This window comes from Notolepis coatsorum, assembly GCF_963971535.1.
Source record: "Notolepis coatsorum genome assembly, chromosome: 19".
Lineage (NCBI taxonomy): Eukaryota > Metazoa > Chordata > Actinopteri > Aulopiformes > Paralepididae > Notolepis > Notolepis coatsorum.
In genome coordinates this window covers 45,237,678-45,250,942 of record NC_140183.1, presented here as the reverse complement: position 1 = coordinate 45,250,942, position 13,265 = coordinate 45,237,678, and the positions used below count along the sequence as shown (strand labels likewise).

Below are 13,265 nucleotides of genomic sequence, written 5' to 3'. Positions count from 1 at the left end.
GGAGGCTATGTGTGATGCTCCATTTGAACCTCTGCAAGAGCTTAACCCTTTCACTACCACACTACAGAAGGTTAACCATTTCACTACCACACTACAGATGGTTAACCGTCTGTAGTGTGGTAGTGATTCAAGATTCAAGGTTCAAGAGATTTATTCGTCACATACATACACAAGACATGTAGTGAAATGAAGGTGGCCATGCCCATCTTGATTGTGCAAAAAAATACAAATAATAATAGAATAAAATAGAATAGATAATAAAATGTATGACATGATAAAAAGTTCTAAGATAAAATACAATGCTAAGCTTATGAATTAAAGGTAATGAGTCCTATATACACTACTATACAATATACTATACAATATACAGTTGTACTATATATAACTATACTATACTAGCTATACTATACAAAAACAGTTATGTTTTTGAAAGTGACCTTTTTTGTGTTTAAAGTGACCTGTAGTGTGTTTGTGTGTGAGAGGGGGCTGGTATACAGGACTGAGAGGGGGCTGGTACATGACTGAGAGGGGGCTGGTACATGACTGAGAGGGGACTGGTATACAGGACTGAGAGGGGGCTGGTATACATGACTGAGAGGAGGCTGGTACATGACTGAGAGGGGGCTGGCTGGTACATGACTGAGAGGGGCTGGTACCATGTATTGTGCATCATTGTAGGTCAAACCGTTAAAAAGTAAATTTCCACAGCAGCCATTTTGGATTTTGGTCTCTCACAAATTCCCCCCGCCTTTTTAAAAAAATACACCCCGGCTAAATTTGTTTATTAACCATCCTAGATGACAAATCCATTGAGAAACGAAGTTCCCTTGATAAAGATGCATGAAAGGGCTGTATAATATACAACACCTGTAGCTCAACTGCAAAAACAGCTTTTTTTTATTTGATTTGTATTTGGAAATTAAAAACAAATCATAAAAACAAATTATCTTGACCAATTTGTATTCCTGAGGATATCACCTAAAAGCATTAATTAAAAAACACTTATTTCCAAGGCGATCCTTGATGGAAGACATAAAAACACAGCACATATAGCCTACTCGACTGCAAATTGTTGCTCAACTGCAAAAATGTATGCCTACTTATGTATTAGCCTAAGGGGAAAACACATTCACAACAGGCAGCAAAGTTTATTTTCAGCCAAGTATGGTAATAAGGTAACTATTAGGATATATATGGTATGGATTACTTACTCTTATAACTTATTATTACTATCTGTGGTAGCTCTAGTCTCCACCTACACAAATCGTTTTTGTGCTGTCCATTGATCATGCACCTTCACACGGTAGACATTGATTTAATTGCCATATAAATCATATACAAAGATCTAACTATTACTCCTCTCTGAACATGAATATAAAACAAGAAGGTGATCTATTAACTGTGTAAACCTTATGCAATATTCATCATTGATATTTGAATACTTGAAATCTGTATGAACTGGTAGTTGGTATCAAATGAAATAAGATGGAACAGCTCCATGCATTCATTGAATAAACAACTATTTGCTCATTACCAGTATGGTATTGTTTAAATTGTACAGCTTTTTGCACATCATTGTCAGGGAATTCCAACAATTCTGGACCTGAATGTACCAGTTAATTGTAATCATCTCTCTCTCCTTATGTCTAGTCAAGCCAGGTTGTGGAGGAGAGAGACAGGGATGAACAGGCTATAGACTACTTTGCCCATCCTGAGCCTGCTATGATGCAGATGTTTTTACATCACCACCCAAAACAATATTCAGCCAAGAGTGAGTGAGTACACTATACACTGGTCCACTTGCACTGGTCCACTTGTCCATGGCACTTACTACCCAGTTTTGTAGTGGTTTGGGGGAATAGTACAGTAGGTACGCATTTCTTTTTTTTTGTATCTACTTTTTCTCCCATTTTCTATTTTTCTCCCATCCCAATTTCGTATCGTCCAATTCTACCCTCCCCTGTCTCAAACGCTGTTAGGCCATGCCTCCCACAGGCCGGCTGCAATGTGGACGAAGCCTTGCATCACGTGTCCCCTCCGGTACACGAGGAGGCAGCTGTCGCATCTTTTCACCTGCACAGCGCGTTCTCTCAGCGGCGAGGGTCTGCATGGGAGGGTCACTCCGCCTGTGTTGCTTCCTGATTCTGCTGCGCAGGCGCACCAACCGACCTGTAGGAGTCGCTGTCCACAACGTCCGATCCCCACCCACCAGCTTCCCACCCCTAACGCTGCCAATTGCGTTAGTATGAACGACCAGCCAAGCTGGTAGCAATGCCGAGAGCTGGGCTCGCTGGTAGCAATGCCGAGAGCTGGGCTCGAACCCAGCATCTCCTGCATTAGTGGCGAGCGCCTTGCCCACTGCACCACTGAGCCGCCCATAGGTACGCATATTTAAGGGGACCGCAAGGATGGTGTACTGGTGGGTGGTGTCCGACCGATTATGGTGGGCCGGTCTGGGCCAAAAATGCCAGGGCCGATTTTTGGTCCCAGTCCAGCCCTGGTGAACTCCATGCTTTTGTCAGTTCACCCATCTTGTGTGAAGTTTTCCTAGGCAGGGCTTCCCTTTTCATCCACCACCTTTCTCTTCAGAGGAGCATAAGAGATTCAATGCTTTGTGCCGGTTTGAACCCTGTGCATATACACAGCGAGAACTCAGACCTTTGTCAGAGTGATCAGTTGTTTTTTTGTTTTGCTAATCCAGCCAGAGGTCGGGCGCTCTCTAAATAGAGGCTTTCTCACTGGGTAGTGGAGGCTATTGCCATGGCATACAAATGTAGGGGTAGAGACCCCCCTCTGGGTGTATAGACTCACTCTACTAGAGGCATGGCTACTTCATGGGCCCTGTTTAAAGGTTTCCCTGTAAGTGAAATTTGTGCGATGGCCACTTGAGTGCCCCCCCACACCTTTTTCAAATATGATCATCTTGATGTCACTGCCTGCTATAGGCCTGCTCGGATGGGCCTTTGTGATTTTGTGATAGGCTTTGGGTTCTGCTCTCTGGGTGTGTGTATTAAACACCTGAAGTGGATTCCCAAGCTGTCCTGTTCTGCTCTTGTTTCAGAACCGGGTTGGTTAGTACTCTGCGTTGTGATTCAATACTTTAAAGCTCTGGGAATCACTTCTCTTCAAACTGAGCAGTGCAGGCAGAAGGAATTAGGAGGAAAAAGGTTATATAGCAGCTGTTTAATCAAAGTTTAAGAGTGTATACAAATTACAATAAGAACACTATAAAAGATTCAAGGTACCAGAGCACTATGCCGCTCGCCCTATCTAAGAACAGATTAAAGAATGATAGTTGATAAATTGTTGATGGTCTCTGTTGTTTGATAACAAAGAGTTGGTTTTCCCTCCAAAAAGTCCTTTGTCCTTGTTGCCTGCTTCCTTGGATGAGATGGTGGGTGTTGTCCTGTGGGTTGGGTTGTTCCAGAGTCCCTCTCCCCCATCACACCTGGGATCTTATAGCCAAGGCCCAGTGTCTCGGAGTTGATGACATCATCACATTATTTCCTCCAATCACAAGCCTGCTAAGCTGGCATTTGAAAAATAGGGGTTTGGCTTAATAGCCCAACCCCCTTCACATAACTGCAAACGGAGGCTGTCCTTAACAATCTACCTTAAACATTGCATTATTTTCATTTCCTAATATCTATATTTGAATTACAATTGCCCACATAAACACAGATATATTTCTTTATCACTAAGTCTGTTGACTTTAATCATTCTTTTAGAATAGAATATAACTGAATAACAGATTAAATTAGAACTGGATAGAAGAGAATAGATCAGAATATAAAACCATCAATTAATCAAATTGAACATAAATTGGAAACAGCACAGACACATTAACTAATTGTAGACATTGAATTTCTGCAAACTGTAGTTCAGATTAGTACAAAATGCTCATATCTCTGATCTGGGTGTGTGTATATATATATATATATATGTATGTGTATCTATTGTGTGTGTGTGTGTGTGTGTGTGTGTGTGTGTGTGTGTGTGTGTGTGTGTGTGTGTGTGTGTGTGTGTGTGACAGGAAACTCCAGCGAGATAACATGTTTACGTGACCTTTTGGTCTTTTGTCCCGATCTTACAGAGCCCATTGTCCTAAACTCTTCCCAGGCCATGGCAAATGGCCCTTGGGTTCCTGTCATTTGACCACTCACTCCATATGTAAATCGACCTGTGTGCCTACAATGGCAATCAGTCTATGTAAACACACACACAATCTATGAATTATTGTTTTGAGGGCCAAGTATTTCTACACATTAGTTAATCATGAGATCTATGTTTTGGGAATTTACCACAGTTCCCCACTTGGATAGTTTACCTATCCTTAATATGTCAAACATAGATATCAATCTCTACACACTACTATCTAGATAACACTTAAGACATTTTATTAGGATAAAATATATATCTGATTTGCCACACTCAGATCCTAAAATTCAAATTAGGCATTTCAGTTTGTGATCGTGTGCACAGTCTTTAACAACTTGTTCTCGTACCAAGATCAATTTCCATTGGTCTCAACTGTGAGTTGTCAAATTCTGACTTGGAGCATTGAGGAGGGGGGGTCTATGTTTTCTAGATTTGACCCGGCCTCCTCTTTGTTGCTCAGAGCTGATGCAGTATCACGACTGCTGGGTGCAACTCCCATTCTAGGAGGTGGAATTTAGAAAGCAAATTGCCTTTCTATTACACCCCATCTTCTGTCAAGAACATCTTGACTCGTGTTGACCTCTATTAGGGGGTAGGACCCCCTGCTGTATCTTCTATTGCTGTCATCGTGTTGACCTCTATTAGGGGGTAGAGCCCCCTGCTGTATCTTCTATTGCTGTCATCGTGTTGACCTCTATTAGGGGGTAGAGCCCCCTGCTGTATCTTCTATTGCTGTCACAGCGGTGGGGAGGTCGTCGCTGGCTGCTCGACCCTTTCGCTGGTTGACCCCCTGGTCAATGGTTGAGGCCTTGCTTCTGTTGACAGCCGGAGTTGTTGCTGAGGTCTAGCCGCCTGTCTCCTCGTTGGTTGTCTGTCGTTTCCCTCTGAAGCCTCAAGACTCGGTCACTGCGTTGGCCAAGACTCTCCCGGCCCGAGAGGTAGGCGTCTCCTGGTTCTCCGCAGTGTTGTGGTTCCCCATGGAACCGCTGGGTAGACACTAGCCAGTGTCCTGGATCAACAGTACCGATGGAGTCCTCGGTCTTCCTTGTACCACTCTCTGATGACTGCGGATCCCCCAATCTCCCATCCGTATCCTGCAGTGAATATATATCGCTTCGGGGGACAGTGCAGGTCACTTCTACCACAACAATTGATTGAGAATCCATAATTTTCCTCTCTCAGACTCTCTTTACTGGTCTGAGCTTTGACAACTTTCTTTTCCAAATCATTTATCTATATATTTCATGGCTTCTAGATCATAAAATTTCAAAATTCTGAAAAATTCACATGGCTCTCATTATATTATGCTGTCAAAACAGTATACTCCTCCACCTCTCGATGTGGAATACACATTGAAACATCGTTACCGTCGTCCTCTGGACAGCTGCACCCGGACCGGACGGTCAGCACTGACACCTCCACTCTCCCAGTACTCCTGTGTGTATGGCAACAAATCACAGTCCGCCTTAAACACACATCTTCCACACCACAAGCCAATTATCAATTGCACATGTTCACACCCTACACAAGACTAATTTGGCCAATAGCGACCAAACCTATTGAGCTTCATTAATGTACAGAGAATCATGCTTCCCAACACTTTCACCAACCACGACACACCCCCAGCCCCTAAAACTGGGTATTCAATGGGCGGAGAACAAAAATCCATAACTAGCCCATGTTTCTTCACTTTGTTCCCAGTCCATTTTACAGACATATACTACCCCGTCCTGATGTGTCGAGATCACTCCCAGCTTGCCAGGTACCCTAAGAAAAAACACAGAAAGAAAGAAAACAGAAAACAAAACACAAAGAAAACGCTGCCAAACCAATAAATGAAAAAATAAACCAAACTTGTGAGCTTTTTCTTTTTTCTTCTGAGCTCATTTTTAACTAGGAAACAAAAAGGGAAATCAAATGAATAACCAAAATGTACGCTCCCGGCCTAAGTCAGGAATTGCTCGTAACACACTAGAAAAGAGAAGTAAAAATAAAAGTAAATAAACACCTATCCTATTGCTCATAACTGTTAATACGCTTCTATCAATACTATAAAATACTAAAAACAACTATGAGTCTTTTTAATTTCTTAATCATGCAGTCCACCCTTCGATCAATCTGAATGTTGACCAAGCATGGATAATTTACTGATCACTAGCTGCCGCAGTGTCACATCACCACACTGTCTAATATTAATTAACTGTTTAACATAATTTGATCCTCTTGTTAGTCTGATTAGTTCATGCATTTGTCAGTCACCCATACATCCGTTTTTAGTAACTTTCATTCATAATCTAATCACCTAACACCTCTATTTATTTTTTATTCTATTTTTATTCTAATCTAATTAGGAGCATATTTTATCATTCAATATATCCCACCCCTACCCTAGTCAGTTGCATATATTTTATTCTGCCGGTGGCCTCTGCAGACATGACCTTTGAAAATGACCGTTCACTCCACAGATCCAACAACACTGGCGGTCTCCCCCGGGTTGTGAGACCCGGTGGGTCAGTTGCCTGTGACCGGATGACCCTGGGGTCATCGGGCCCAGAACATGTCCTGGTGGTATGCCATCATCGCCATGGTTCCCTGGAGCCTGTTCGGAGGAGAAAGCCACGTACCTATTTGGTCCAGTCACAGTTCCTTGAGAGGGGCCCGTGGTTGGGAGGGGCCCGCCACCTGTTTCTGTACAAACACGCCCTGTTGTGGATAGATGGTCCCGCTCTGCACAGTCCCGAGAAATGTGTCCGAGGGTCCCACACGTCCAACAATGCACCTGCCGCACACGGTAGCCATTCGGATTCCTGCCTCTGCCTCCACCTTTTCCTCGTGGTTGCCACCTCGTGGGTGGTCTTATTGGGGTTTGTTGTTGTTCCGGCACGGGACCCCCTTGTGGCCCCAACTGGGCCCGTCTCTGGCCATCTGGTTCTCCAGAGGGAGAGGGAGAGAGGCGATTGGAACCTGTCTCCCCTCCGGGCTGTGTGGACTGGATTAGGCCTTGGAGATAGTCCACTACCCGTCTAGCCTCGGCTAGCTGTTGTTCGAGAGGGAGGCACGTCTTTAACTGGCAGTCATCTGCAACGGACACTTCAGCGTGGATTGACTCGGGTAATACAGCTGTCTCTGGGTCGCTTGCTGCAACGACTCCCTGTGGCGGAGTAAAAGACATTATTTCCAGTCCCTCCGCCTCACTGGACACTAGAGGGGAGTCGATCAAATTCCAGTCAATCAAGTTAACGTCCAATTCGGTCAATGTAATGTCTGCAGAGGTTATCGGCATTATCTTGATTTGGGTACGCATTCTATACCGGCCTCCTTTAACTACAAGGTTCTGTAATGGCCTGAATATCTTTGGCCATCTTTTCGTCACTTTTATTGTGACATCTCCAGTCGTTGAAATAGACAGATTGTCTACCCTTTCTATGGTCAGTGCATCTAACCCTCCGGTTGCTCCTATCTGTGTATTTTCCATTCTCACTTTTCTTCAAACACTCGTAACGTCACCGTTTGGAAAGCAAGTTTCTCTGTATTCAAACTATTTTTACCAAACTTGAGTTAATTTCACTCACACTTCTATATTGGTGTAAACAGGAATTGATAATCTCGGTCTTGTGATACTATACCCCCTGACTGTCAACAGTCTCTTTGATTTCCCTGTTGGGGTTCGGAATTGTCAGCGCTGGCCATCCGTCCTGGAGCAGCTGTGAAGAGAGAAGCAAAAAATACACTTAATTATCAGTGACATTTCCCATTCACAATCCATCATTTGTCTTTAAGCATGGAATGTCGGGCATCTCCTATACTAAGATCACATGAGAGCATTTGTGCAATTTTCGTTTTTGATTTATCAATGACACAGCCTTAATCTTTTTCCAGTTGTCTCCATTGGAAACCCAGACTCTCAATCCTGTTGTCCAGATCCTCCTTAACACAACTCCGGGGAACTCATTTTGCATCAGCCGTTTCCTTCTGTTGGTCAATCAGAATGTTGTTATTTACAGCCTATCATTTCTAAACATCTTTATTGGACATGGTAATTTAGGTGAATTATCTCACTTTTACTCTAATCGTTATTTGCAAATGACTATGTGTATGTGTAACTATATTTATTTCTGTCCGTGAAAGCCTAGTATGTATTTCGCTCATATTACATTATACATATCAGTAACATACATATTTTCCATTCATAATCTCTCACACAGTTACTATATATCCCCCGTAACACCTAACCCCTTAGGTGTTAAAATAACGTGCTTCTCACAGGAACAGAAATCAATTTTCAGTGCCTTATGTCACTGAAGTCCCCGTGCATTTAGAACAGTGTCACACAACCCGTTCATAACCACAGGCCGCCGACACCATCCCCACATTGAAAATCCCGCCGACCAATGACATTCCACTGGCCACCTCGTCCTGTGGCCCACGGCATCACCCCCAGTTTGCAACCTGGAACGCGAAACCCCGGGCCCCCTACTCAAGGATAATCAAAGATCATTCCACTCACAACCACCGCCACACACATACAGCACCTCTGACACCACCGTAACCAGTCACCCAAATACCCACACACAATATAATTCGACGCGCGTAGTGTGGCAGCGAGCCTTTGACGAGTGCACGCATAGCGCACCCCCGTTAATGCGCGGTGGCAGACAGCGAGCCCACCCCCGCCACGACGTTTAGCAGTCCCCGTACCCCTGGTAAAATGAAAAATGTGCGCAGTGTGACAGCGAGCACCGACGAGCCGCACACAGCGCACAAAGCGTGGAGGCAGACAGTGAGCCACGACGAACTGTCTACCCACACCCCCATCGCAGGCGCAGCCGAGCAGAGTAATTATGCTCCAACTTACGGCCCACCAACATGAACAGACACGGAGCCCCCGCCCTACCAGCCGGAGCCTGTCCAAATGTAAGGAAAGAAGTACGAGCGCCTTGTCGAACAAAGCGTAGCGCCAACGCCAGCCAACACCACTGCCAGCACTAGAAATTCCCTAAAAACAACAATAAAACTGAATATGGAACAACAACATATGCATAATAAGTCCCAAACTCAACCTACCGCCTTTGAAACCCTACAGCAAACAGCAATAACCAATATACCTAGCACTACACCGCGTTTGAAACCCATAAAAAAAAACTCTATATACAGGCCCTAAACTAGGAGAGAAAGAGAAAGCGTTTCGGGGGGGCCGAGGGGGGGGAAGTACATGGAAGAGAGGCGGTGTGGGAATGAGGGGAATGAGTGAGAGGGGGGGGGGTAAGAGAGAGAGAGAGAGAGAGGGAGGGAGAGGGAAAGAGGGGGGGAGGTGAGAGGGAGACGGAGAGAGGTGAAAGGGAGAGGGAGGGAGGAGGGTGAGAGAAGGAAAGAAAGAGAGGGGGGGGTGAAAGAGAAAGAGAGAGAGGGAGAGGAGGGGAAGAGGGGGGAGGTGAGAGGGAGAGGGAGAGAGGGGGGAGGCGAAAGGGAGGAGGGTGAGAGAAGGAAAGAAAGAGAGGGGGGGGGTGAAAGAGAAAGAGAGAGAGAGGGAGGGGAGGCGAGAGGGAGAGAGGCGGAAAGGGAGAGGGAGGGAGGAGAGGTGAGAGGGAAAGAAAGAGAGGGGGGGGTGAAAGAGAGAGGGAGGGAGGAGGGTGAGAGAAGGAAAGAAAGAGAGGGGGGGTGAAAGAGAAAGAGAAAGAGAGGGAGAGGAGGTGAGAGGGAGAGGGAGAGGGGCGAAAAGGGAGAGGGAGGGAGGAGAGGTGAGAGGGAAAGAAAGAGAGGGGGGTGAAAGAGAAAGAGAAAGAGAGAGAGAGGGAGGGAAGGGGAGAGGGAGAGAGAGAGAGAGAGAAATAGAGAGAGAGAGAGAGAATGGTGCGTGTGGGAGAAAGAGAGAGAGTGAGAGAGAGAGAGGAAGAGAGAGAGAGAGAGAGAGAGAGGGGGAGAAGAGAAGAGAGGGGGAGAGAGAGTGTGGTGCGTGTGGGAGAAAGAGAGAGAGTGAGAGAGAGAGAGGAAGAGAGAGAGAGAGAGAAAGAGAGAGAGAGAGAGAGAGGGGGAGAAAGAGAGGGGGATAAAGAGAAGAGAGGGGGAGAGAGAGTGTACAATGAAAACGTTCTGTGAGCAGAATCCAAACATATTCATCCTGTCCTCTTCTGCCCCCTACCGTATTCCTAAATAAACTCCACCTTCCCCTTAACAATGGACGCTCGCCGCCCCTACCAAAATGGACGCTCGGTGCCCCTACCAAGATGGACGCTCGGCGCCCCTACCAAAATGGACGCTCGGTGCCCCTACCAAGATGGATGCTCGGCGCCCCTACCAAGATGGCCGTCCCATCGCGAGACATCCCGAGAGCCCCGTCATGCCATGACGTCAGCACAGTTAGCTTAGCATATTAGCTTCGTTAGCTTCAACCCAGCGCGCGTAGGCCGTCAGACCGCGCACCCTTATGACGTCACAACCGGCGACCGCTTTAGCCGTTAGCGCGGCTAGGTAGCATTAGCTTAGCTTCTCCCATGATCCCATAAAAACGTTCCCCAACGACCCGTTCCGCCGCGCGGGCCGTCTCCTTGCAATGTTAATATAACCCCACATTCCCCACAACAGAATCCTATTTCCCTCAAAACGCCAGTGTAGTGATCTAAATAGAAATATAAAAACATAACAGCAAAACACTAGTTTGACCCCTCCGTCGCCACCACCGGCGAGCTTAGAACGACTTCCGGGTCCCCGTCTAGACTAACCCAATCACCTTAAACATTACACATCTATTTTATCCGCCACGAATATGAAAACTTTTAAGTGCCTTACACATCCCCGTAATCTCAAGACACTATCGATCGACCTTATACATTTGAACCTATGTTTATTTGTCCGCCGTATCTTCCGGCGCCTCAGAGGCTAATACAACAGCTAACTGCTGCTGCGTTCCACGGGCCTCGGAAAACCGGCGTTATCCTTACATTTCCCCACGGCCAATCGGTGACTTAAATTACATAATAACACAACTATACTCTCACACGTCCCACCAATCACTCCTAACCATAAACATTCGCCAACTATACATTCATACACGCTTCCTAACACAAATAAAAATACAAAATCAGCATTCACGCACATTACCGTCTCTCGAACGCCGCACAGCAGCGCGTAAGTACTATTTTTTGTTACAGCCTAACGCCGTCTAAATTTAACACGCCCGCCGTGCCCAAGGCTAAACCAGACCTACTTGTGCTCAATCTCTACTTTAGAAAATACGACGCACGGCGTGCTTAAGCCTCTACTTTAAGACATACAACGCACACTTGTTTACCTTGGTTTAACTCTGAGCACGAATCTAGACATGTTCCTGTTCCCTTACTTGTTCCGACTGGCAGCGGCGCTCCGTTTATTGTGCTAAAATTCTACTTTAAAATGTACCACGCACGGTGTGCTCAATCTCTACTTTAGAAAATACGACGCACGGTGTTTACAGAGCCGCCCTCCCCAGCCAGAACATTCAATTCAATTTTCCCTTACATCATGCTTACATGAGGTTAAATTCTTAGCAACCCCCTCCGTGGTTCGAATAGAGCACCCAAACATCATCACACTCACCTCTTAGTAACTTCCTAGTTACTTGAAGACGATCGATCGATCAGTTGTTCTCCTCGTCGACCGGCGTGTAGAGAAAAAAAAAATTCTTTTGTTGTGGTGATAACACGAGCGCTCTAATTCTAAAGTACGGCACCAAAATGAAGTGGATTTCCCAAGCTATTTCGGTTCTGCTCTGATCAGAACCGGGTTGCGTTAGTACTCTGCGTTGTGATTCAATACTTTTAAAGCTCTGGGAATCACTTCTCTTCAAACTGAGCGGTGCAGGCAGAAGAAATTAGGAGGAAAGTAGTATAACAGTTGTTTAATCAAAGTTTAAGAGTGTATACAAATTACAATAAGAAAATGCTATAGAAGATTCAAGGTACCAGAGCACTATGCCGCTCGCCCTATCTAAGAACAGATTAAAGAATGATAGTTGATAAATTGTTGATGGTCTCTGTTGTTTGATAACAAAGAGTTGGTTTTCCCTCCAAAAAGTCCTTTGTCCTTGTTGCCTGCTTCCTTGGATGAGATGGTGGGTGTTGTCCTGTGGGTTGGGTTGTTCCAGAGTCCCTCTCCCCCATCACACCTGGGATCTTATAGCCAAGGCCCAGTGTCTCGGAGTTGATGACATCATCACATTATTTCCTCCAATCACAAGCCTGCTAAGCTGGCATTTGAAAAATAGGGGTTTGGCTTAATAGCCCAACCCCCTTCACATAACTGCAAACGGAGGCTGTCCTTAACAATCTACCTTAAACATTGCATTATTTTCATTTCCTAATATCTATATTTGAATTACAATTGCCCACATAAACACAGATATATTTCTTTATCACTAAGTCTGTTGACTTTAATCATTCTTTTAGAATAGAATATAACTGAATAACAGATTAAATTAGAACTGGATAGAAGAGAATAGATCAGAATATAAAACCATCAATTAATCAAATTGAACATAAATTGGAAACAGCACAGACACATTAACTAATTGTAGACATTGAATTTCTGCAAACTGTAGTTCAGATTAGTACAAAATGCTCATATCTCTGATCTGGGTGTGTGTATATATATATATATATATGTATGTGTATCTATGTGTGTGTGTGTGTGTGTGTGTGTGTGTGTGTGTGTGTGTGTGTGTGTGTGTGTGTGTGACAGGAAACTCCAGCGAGATAACATGTTTACGTGACCTTTTGGTCTTTTGTCCCGATCTTACAGAGCCCATTGTCCTAAACTCTTCCCAGGCCATGGCAAATGGCCCTTGGGTTCCTGTCATTTGACCACTCACTCCATATGTAAATCGACCTGTGTGCCTACAATGGCAATCAGTCTATGTAAACACACACACAATCTATGAATTATTGTTTTGAGGGCCAAGTATTTCTACACATTAGTTAATCATGAGATCTATGTTTTGGGAATTTACCACACACCCATAGAGGGATTTGTGTCGAACAAAGTTGACTGCTGGTTGACTGAAAGAGGACGACCGGCTACTGTATAGCCTCGGCTCTCTGAATGAAACGGAGTGAGACACAACAGGGTTCCCCTCA

The 13,265-nt window shown here is 45.0% G+C and overlaps 1 protein-coding gene across 3 annotated transcripts in view; it reads left to right on the top strand.

Annotated features, from left to right (window-relative positions):
- The window catches only part of dgkb (diacylglycerol kinase, beta), a gene marked incomplete at both ends in the record, with an annotated part of 150,330 nt that overhangs the window by 119,167 nt on the left and 17,898 nt on the right, over positions 1–13,265 (top strand). The window lies entirely within an intron of this gene.